The sequence below is a fragment of the Cervus elaphus genome, chromosome 16, assembly GCF_910594005.1.
Source record: "Cervus elaphus chromosome 16, mCerEla1.1, whole genome shotgun sequence".
NCBI classification, from domain to species: Eukaryota; Metazoa; Chordata; class Mammalia; order Artiodactyla; family Cervidae; genus Cervus; species Cervus elaphus.
In genome coordinates, this window is record NC_057830.1 from 17,012,252 (window position 1) to 17,020,564 (window position 8,313).

An 8,313-nucleotide genomic window follows, 5' to 3' on the forward strand; every position below is an offset into this window, starting at 1 on the left:
ACTTTTCCTTCATGGTCTGGATGGCACAACAGTTGGTCTGGATGGAGAAAGATGAGTAGTAATGCCTACTCCATAGAGTCATTCGGGTATGTACATTTATGAAGGCTCCAAGATATAACTGCAACCTGTGTAACTTGAAGTCTTCCAGTCTCTCAGAGATAAGAAAGAATTGGATACTTACCCGTGGATGTTTCACTGCTTCTGCCAGAAATGGCATACAGTACTTTGGGTGCATTTCATTAACTAGCGCTAATTATACGTCTCACATAAAGGTAAGAGGGAGGAACTGCAAGAGAAGTGGAATATTTGGTAAGCATGACTGTCACTGCTTTATAAGGTAATAATTTGTCCACCATCCCATAGCTATTAGGTGGCAGAATCGTCATCAAGATCTAAGCTGACTCCAGAGGCTATGTTGTTCTTACCCATTGTATTTTCTTTTACATCACTTCATAATGCCATTTTGGGGTCAGAAGTGGCTATTTTGTAGGAAACCTCTGTAGCATAGTGGAAAGAGGCCTGGACTTGAGATAGCTGGGCTTGCATAAGCATTTTGCCACTTCCTAGTTATGAGGTCTTGGGCAAGTCCCTTAGTCTCTCTGCTAAGAGCATTTTTACAATCTCTAAAGTAGAAGTGAATAAAACCCATTAATCATTGTTACAAGCATGAGAACCTCCATGACCTGTAACACGCTCTCAACGAGTGGTCTTCCTGTCCCTCTTTCTGTTATACAAGTGCCTTCCTAGGATGTAAGTCCTTCTATAGTAAGAGATTTGGCTGATAGTTGTAGTTGAAATTTTGCCAAGGAAAGACTCCAGTAACCTGATCTAAAACACTTCCAGCATTAAAGTTCTGTTTCTATTACCAGTCCTTTTCCTGACATCAGCAATTTCCTTCATGTGTTGCCAAGCACAACTCATTCATGACTTCAGGTAAAAGGAAAGGATAATGTCACAGTAAAATTAAAAGTTGTGGCTTGAGAGCAGTTTCACATTTAAAAACAGTGGAAATGTTGGAGCTTCTCTAGGAAGTAAATGTCAAAGTGTATTAATGTAGAGTGAGCACCAATGCCTTCAGGTATTAACCTACTGAGAAAGCCCATTTGGTCATCATTGTAGTTTCTCCTAAACTCTGAAAATTGGTCTTGTATATTCTTTTAATGTTATTTAGAAAAACGAATTAAATGTCTATTAGAGCAGCCAGGTATTAGAAAAAAAGTGTCTTTTTAGAAATCTACTGGGCCCTTTTCTCTTGGGAAAGGAAAGTAAATTGTTTCCTATGGATAGGTTCATTAACTCTTTCAGGCCCCTGGGTGATTGTTTAGGTGAGTGTTGGTAGAGATAATTGATAACTTTTGGTTCCAAGGCTCATGGCAAAAGTAATGAACTTCCCAAAGCAAGTTTCTTTCTCAAAAGGAACCTGAAGCATAACAAGTCTTATTTCTTACTTTCCCTTTCTTGTTAGCAACTCAAACATCCTGACATACTGATGGCAATCTTGGGCTCTGGAGTCAAGACAAACGTGGATTTGATAACCAGCTCAGCAAATTACTAGCTGTGGGGCCTTGTGCAAGTCACATACGCTTTCTGAGAGCCCCTGTCCTCATCTGTGACATTGCATCGTGATTATTAAATGAAGGAAATCTAACTTTGCAAGGTGACAGTGGTGTACCTGGCATGATTGACACCTGCAACAGATCCTTTTTAATTCACTTCTGTAGATGCAAAAATTATTATCAGTGATAATCATTTTTCTTAATTTACTGTCTAGTTTCAAAACAATTAACAGTTAAAAAATAAATTTAGTTAAAATGTATGTTTTGTATGAACTAATATATACACTTACTAAACAAGGTGTTACACTTTGTGGTTCACCATTTTTAACTTTTTAATTAAAAAAATCAAATTGTCACGTAGAATCATTGTTTTGTTTCCAGTTTTGTTTCTTTGTCTTTAGGGACAGTGTGCTATCATTGTTTATTCATATTTACAGTTTAAATGTAGGGATATATTGTACTACAGGGCTTGGAGATATGAACAGTGCCCTAAATGAGCCTAAACAACTCCCATCTATTATGAACTTACTGTCAAAGCAAACTCATGATGCTGCGTCCACATGCATCAGGGTGGCCTATGTAATTGGGCGTTCTCTGGATTAACTTCCATGTAGAATACAATGCATATTAAGAGGTAATTTGAAGTTTACATGTACACACACAGACACATACACATATTATATAATAAATATCATGTACACATATTATGGGGCTTCCCAGGTGGCACTAGTGGTAAAGAACCCACCTGCCAATGCAGGAGATGTTAAGAGACACGGGTTCGATCTCTGGGTCAGGAAGATCCCCTGGGAGAGGGCATGGCAACCCACTTCACTGTTCTTACTTGAAGAATCCCATGGACAGAGGAGCCTGGAGGGCTACGGTCCATAGCGTTGCAGAGAGTTGGACACAACTGAAGTCACTTAGCATGCACGCACACATATTATATTACATACACATATGTACATATTAATATTACATGATATATATATATATGTATTATTACAATTCAGCAATTTGGAAGATAGACCAAAGATGCTGTAGTGAAAAGCATTTTATCATTAACATTGTTCAAAATTGTGGGCACATGGTGATAATAAAAAGCAGACAAACTAGGCTTGAGTAGTTTTAAAATTCTCTCCAGATAATGCATGCTCTATTGTTGCACCCGGGTCAGCCACACCCCTTGTCCCGCCTTTGGCACACCACTGCCGAGTTCCTGGCATACACTTAGCAGGCAAGTCTTCTGAAACCAGAAAGATTTCTAAGGTCTTACATTTGTGCTGCAGAGAGAGAAAAACAAAGACATGAAAATATAACTTAAAGATGTAGCATTATCTTTTGTAAAGAGTAATGTTTTTCTGTAAAAACAGCAATAGATGCTTTTTAATTTAGAAATATACGAAAGTATTTTTTTAAGAACTCAAAAAGCAGTAAGAGCCCCTGTAGTCACGTTATCCGACAATAATAACAATCATTAATTGATCCCAGGAGCTGTACATTCATTCCATTATGTTAATCCTTACTGTGAATTTAGGCAGTAGCTTCATTTTTAATTTTCTTTTTGTTGTCTTTTCAAGTCTTTCTATTTCTTCTTTTCTTTCACAGAAGCAATAATTGAGACCTAAAGAAATTGTACAAGTAGACCAAGTTTATAAGCTCAAGCTTATTATTAGCAAAACTGGGATTCAATACAGATGTTTGACTAAAAGCCCAATCTCTTAACAACTCTGCTATTTTATACCTTTTTAACCTTTCTTCTAGAGATTCATTCTAGGAAATCAAACTGTTTTCAAAGGTTTATGAGTGAGAACATTTATCAGAGTGATAGCGGTAAAAACATATATTTATGTACATGGGAGAAAGATGAGAAGGAAGCAATAATGCATCACCAATGGTTAATTCCCCGTTACTGAACTATTGATTTTCATTTTATTGTACATATATTTCCATATTTTCTGAAATTTCTATAGTAAGTGTAACCTACAAAAAGTTGAAAAAAATGTGCTGGTAAATTTTTGGTGAATCTTCAACTCATCAATCACTGAATCCTGATCTTTCACACCAAAGTTTGATTAAAATCTTCTTTACAGCTCACACTTGCCAACAACGTCTGGGCTAGGTTGGAATTAAATGTCAATTTGTTGTCTTCTCTCTTGTCTCCTTTAATCCTCAGCTGTTGGTGGCTTTTATTCTACCAATTCTTTATTGCTCCTAACCTTCCCAGGGAGATGGCATTCATTTACTACTTTGACTGCTTTTTTAAAAGACACCCAATTCCTTTCTCTCATTAGGAAATTAAAGAAAGAAATATTTACACAACTTAACTTTGTCCAAACAGATGGATTTTTTTTTTTTTTTGCCATCTTTTAAAAATTTCTTCCTCGTGGCTAAGCTCTCTCCAGAAATTTTGGACATGGTTAGCAGTTTTCATTACAAGCATAAGCTTCCTGGGTATCCAGGCATAATGTGTTAGCTGTGGGACCTCAGCATGTTTTTTCACTTTGGACTCATTTTTCTCGTATATAAAATGAAGACACATATATGTTTAAGTGAATCACTTTGCTGTATGGCAGAAACTAACACAACATTGTAAATCAACTATATTCCAATAAAAATTAATTTGAAAAAAATTGAAGCCGCAGAAGTCACTGAGCTCTAAAATCCCTGCCTAGTCCGAACCCTTAAGTAAAAACAGACCAATAAGTACTGGGCATTAGGTCTTCTGGTCCTAGCACTAAGGAGACTGTCATAAACATTCAACTCTCTGAATGGTGCCTGAGCAAGGGGCTTAGAGTATAGAAACCGAAGGTAGTACTGAAGAAAGGGTGCTTTTAGATGTTGTCTTGGAATTCTGTGGCTTCTGTACAGAAGTGCCCAGGTGTGGATTTCTTTTTTGTTTATCCTGCTTAAGAATGGCTGAAATTTTTGAACTGGATTCTGGTTTTATTGGTTTTGGAAAAATCTCTGCCATTTAATATTCAATGGTTACCTCTAGGGGCAAAATTATATGAACTCTGGGAATTGCTTTAAAATGTACCAACAAGGAATTCCCTGGTGGTCCAGTGGTTAGGACTCCATGTTTTCACTGCCCACAGCAGAGCTCCCGGGGTCAATCCCCGATCAAGTTCCTAAGATCCTGCAAGCCAAGCAGAGTCTCCAAAAAAAGAAAAAAAATCACCAAGAAAGAAAGACATTAAAAAAAAGAAAAATGGGAAAATAAAGGAATGTGGTAAAATCTTGATTATCTGGATGGTGGGCATGCTGGGTTTGTAGGGCTATTCCCTCTATTATTGCAAATATGTTTAAATACCTTAATAATAATAGCAAAGAGATATAAGAGGCACATCAGCCTCTTGATATGAAGAGGGAAGCATACTGTCTCCTCCTTCTGGAGCTTCAATGGAGGTGTACATCAGAGCTTTCATTTCTATCCTCCCTGTCTCTTAGTACTCATATTTTTCATATTTTTATTTTCCATGTGACATTGTAAATAATTTCTTCTGGCTAATTTTTGGTTCATTTACCCTGTATTCAATTATATTTAGTCTGTTTGTTGTTGTTCAGTCACTAAGTTGTGTCTGAGTCTTTGGTACGCCCTGGACTCTAGTCTGCCAGGCTCCTCTCTCCTTTGGGTTCTCCAGGCAAGAATACTGGAGTGGGTTGCCATTTCCTTCTCCAGGGAATCTTTCTGGACCAGGGGCTGAACCTGCATCTCCAGCATTGGCAGGCATATTCTTTACCACTGAGCCACCAGTGAAGCCCCTTTAATCTGTTACTTAATTTTTGTTATTGCAGTTTTTATTTAGAGATACTATTTTTGTTTCTTTTTCAAATGTATTAGATGACTTTTTATAGTTTCCTGTTCCTTATTTTTTTCCTTCCAATCAGAAGTGAGCTTTCTCCAGGAATTTTTTTTTTTTAATACTTCTACTACAGTTAGTAAAACAACAGCAACAAAAATACAGTATGCATAATTGTTTTATAACCTAGGTCTCATAATTCATATGTAAGAAATCTGTGAAAATCTTTTTATGTTGTCTGTTGGTTCTGTAGTTTTAAAAGGTTCTGGCTCATGATGCCTTATTTTTTTGTTTTGACTGTTTTGAGGGGCAGGGAGCTTGCTGCATGGCTTGTAGGATCTTAGTTTACCTATCAGGGATTGAACCTGGGCCCTCGGCAGTGAAAGCATGGAGTTCTAACCACTGGACCATCAGGGAATTCCCTGCTTGATTATTTTTGACCATTGCTGCTCATATATTCCAAAAATTATAAGTAGGATCCTTTGTGATCTAGAATGCAGGTGTTTTCCTTTAGGGGAGCATATACACTTGATTCTGCCAGGTGCTCAAGACACTGACAATTTGGGACTATTTAAAATCTTTTTCAGATTCTTTTCCTATATAGGTCATTGCAAAATATTGAGTAGAGTTCCCCATGCTATATAATAGGTCCATGTTGTTTATTTTATATATAATAGTATATGTGTGATACTCTCAAATTCCTAATTTATCCCTCCCCTTCTTCCTTAATTTATTTTAAAATAGTCCCAAATGGCTGGCAGTAACTTTGAGCACCCAGCAGAATCAAATGTATACTCTCCCTAGAGGAAAACACCTCCATATATATCTATCTATATATACACACACACACACATATATACACACATACATATGTGTGTGTGTGCATGTGTGCACATGTGCTATGTGTATGCTTAGTTGCTCAGTCATGTCTGACTCCTTGTGACCCCATGCACTGTAGCCTGCCAGGCTCCTCTGGCCATGGGGATTCTCCAGGCAAGAATATTGGAGTGGGTTGCCATGCTGTCCTCAGGAGGATCTTCCCAACCCCGGGATTGAACCCAGGTCTCATGCATTGCAAGAGGACTCCCTATAGTCTGAGCCACCAGGGAAGCCCATGAGTGCTGAAGTGGGTAACCTATCCCTTCTCTAGGGGGTCTTCCTGACCCAGGATTGAAGCAGGGTCTCCTGCGTTGCAGGAGGATTCTTTACCAGCTGAGCTACCAAGAAAGTCATACACACACACATACACACACACACACACACACACGCACACACACACAAAACAATCGACTTGCTGTACATCTGAAACTAACACAACATTGTAAATCAACTGTGTTTCAGTAAAAATAATTAGGGCTTCCATGGTGGCTCAGTGGCAAAAATGCCCCTGCCAATGTAAGAGACACAGATTAGATAGATTCCTGATTCAGGATGATCCCACTTGCCTCAGAGCCTCTAAGCCCGGGCACCACAGCTATTGAGCCTGTGCCCTAGAGCCCAGGCTCCACAACAAAAGAAGCCACCACAGAAAGATGCCACCCCACGCACAACTAAAAGCCTTCACAACAACGAAGACCTAGTGCAATCAAAAACAGGTAAATAAAAATTTAAAAAAACGAAAAATGAAATGAATTTCAAAATTTGTAACTTTTTGGACTCACCAAATTCAGTGATGTGAATGTGGGCTGCAAATCTGAGTGTAGCTTGTTATGATTTTTCAGTCTTCCCCTCTCTGACCTGGGCCACAGCAGCAACATAATTTTCTTGCAGCTCCTGAAGTAGGGGAGAGGTGTAACCCATTTTCTTTGAGATGAGGCAGTTTCTCAGTAGAGTTTACCTTGGACAGGAGCTGGGCTTTGATTTCCCTCCACCTACCATCAGCACTTTGGGGGAATAAAGCAACCTTAGTGCTTTCTCTTACCTTCCAGGAAAAAGATAAATAGTAAAAACTCCTCTGAGGTCCAGTTTCTTTATGTGTAAGATGGGGTTAAAATTGCTTCACGCACAGAGTTGTAAGTGATAAACAGAATTTTAAAATGCCTTTTATAAGTTGTATCAGGAGGAGGAAATTTTCCTGCATCCATCTAAGTTCTTCTAGCTGGTCCAAGAATTAAATCGACGCGAGACAGATTAACAGAAGAAAATCAAGCAAAAGTTTATCAAATTTGCCAGGAGTTGCTAAAGTCCAAGAAACTTGCGGCACAAATATTTTCTCCTACTATTCTAATTTTAGAAAAGAGAAAAAGGATTCTTGCTATTCTCACTTCCAACAAGATCCCACAGGCAGAGATCTAGGAGACTAATACAGCTAAGATTTCTCAACTTCTGCTGGCTTTTGTCAGTTTTCTCAGGATTTCTTGGCAGTAGCAGTCTTGAGGTGAATAGGATCCAGTAAAATTGAATCCTGCTGGGTGCACAAACTGTGGGAAAGGGTGTATTTCCTCTATACCCTCTAAATTCTTTTGACTGACAATTAAAATGACATAAGGCAGATTGTTGTTCAGTCACTAAGTCGAGTCCAACTCTTTTTGACCCCATGGACTGCAGCACTCCAGGCTTCCCTGTCCTTCACCGTCTCCCAGAGTTTGCTCACACTCATGTCCATTGAGTCAGTGATGTAAGCCAAATTAACAAGAGAAAATCAAACTTATTATATACATATGGGGAATTCATATAACATGAATTCCAAAGACAGTGAGGCAATATTAGGTATGTATGTCATTCTGGACTGTGGATAATGAGGTAGGGGTCTTCCCTTTCATTACTTCAAAGAGAAGCAAGGTAATTCACAGGGATATGAAAATAACATTTGATAGACAAATGTTTGCTTGGCTATCTAGAGGCAACGGGACACAGGGAGATCTTTGATCAAAAAAGCCATGCTAGGTTCCTCCCTGTCTACCACACCTGGTTCATACTTTATTATATTTACCTGTGGTGATAGTTCCTTCCAGGAA

At 38.5% G+C, this 8,313-nt stretch overlaps 1 long non-coding RNA gene across 1 annotated transcript; it reads right to left on the bottom strand.

The window, feature by feature from the left end:
* Positions 1-2,661: 2,661 nt before the first annotated feature.
* Positions 2,662-7,441, bottom strand: LOC122710001. The gene is made up of 3 exons (XR_006345802.1): positions 7,278-7,441; positions 7,018-7,129; positions 2,662-2,836 (listed from the first exon to the last, which is right to left on the bottom strand). It is a non-coding gene; the product is annotated as an uncharacterized LOC122710001 (long non-coding RNA).
* Between the last annotated feature and the right edge of the window lie 872 nt (positions 7,442-8,313).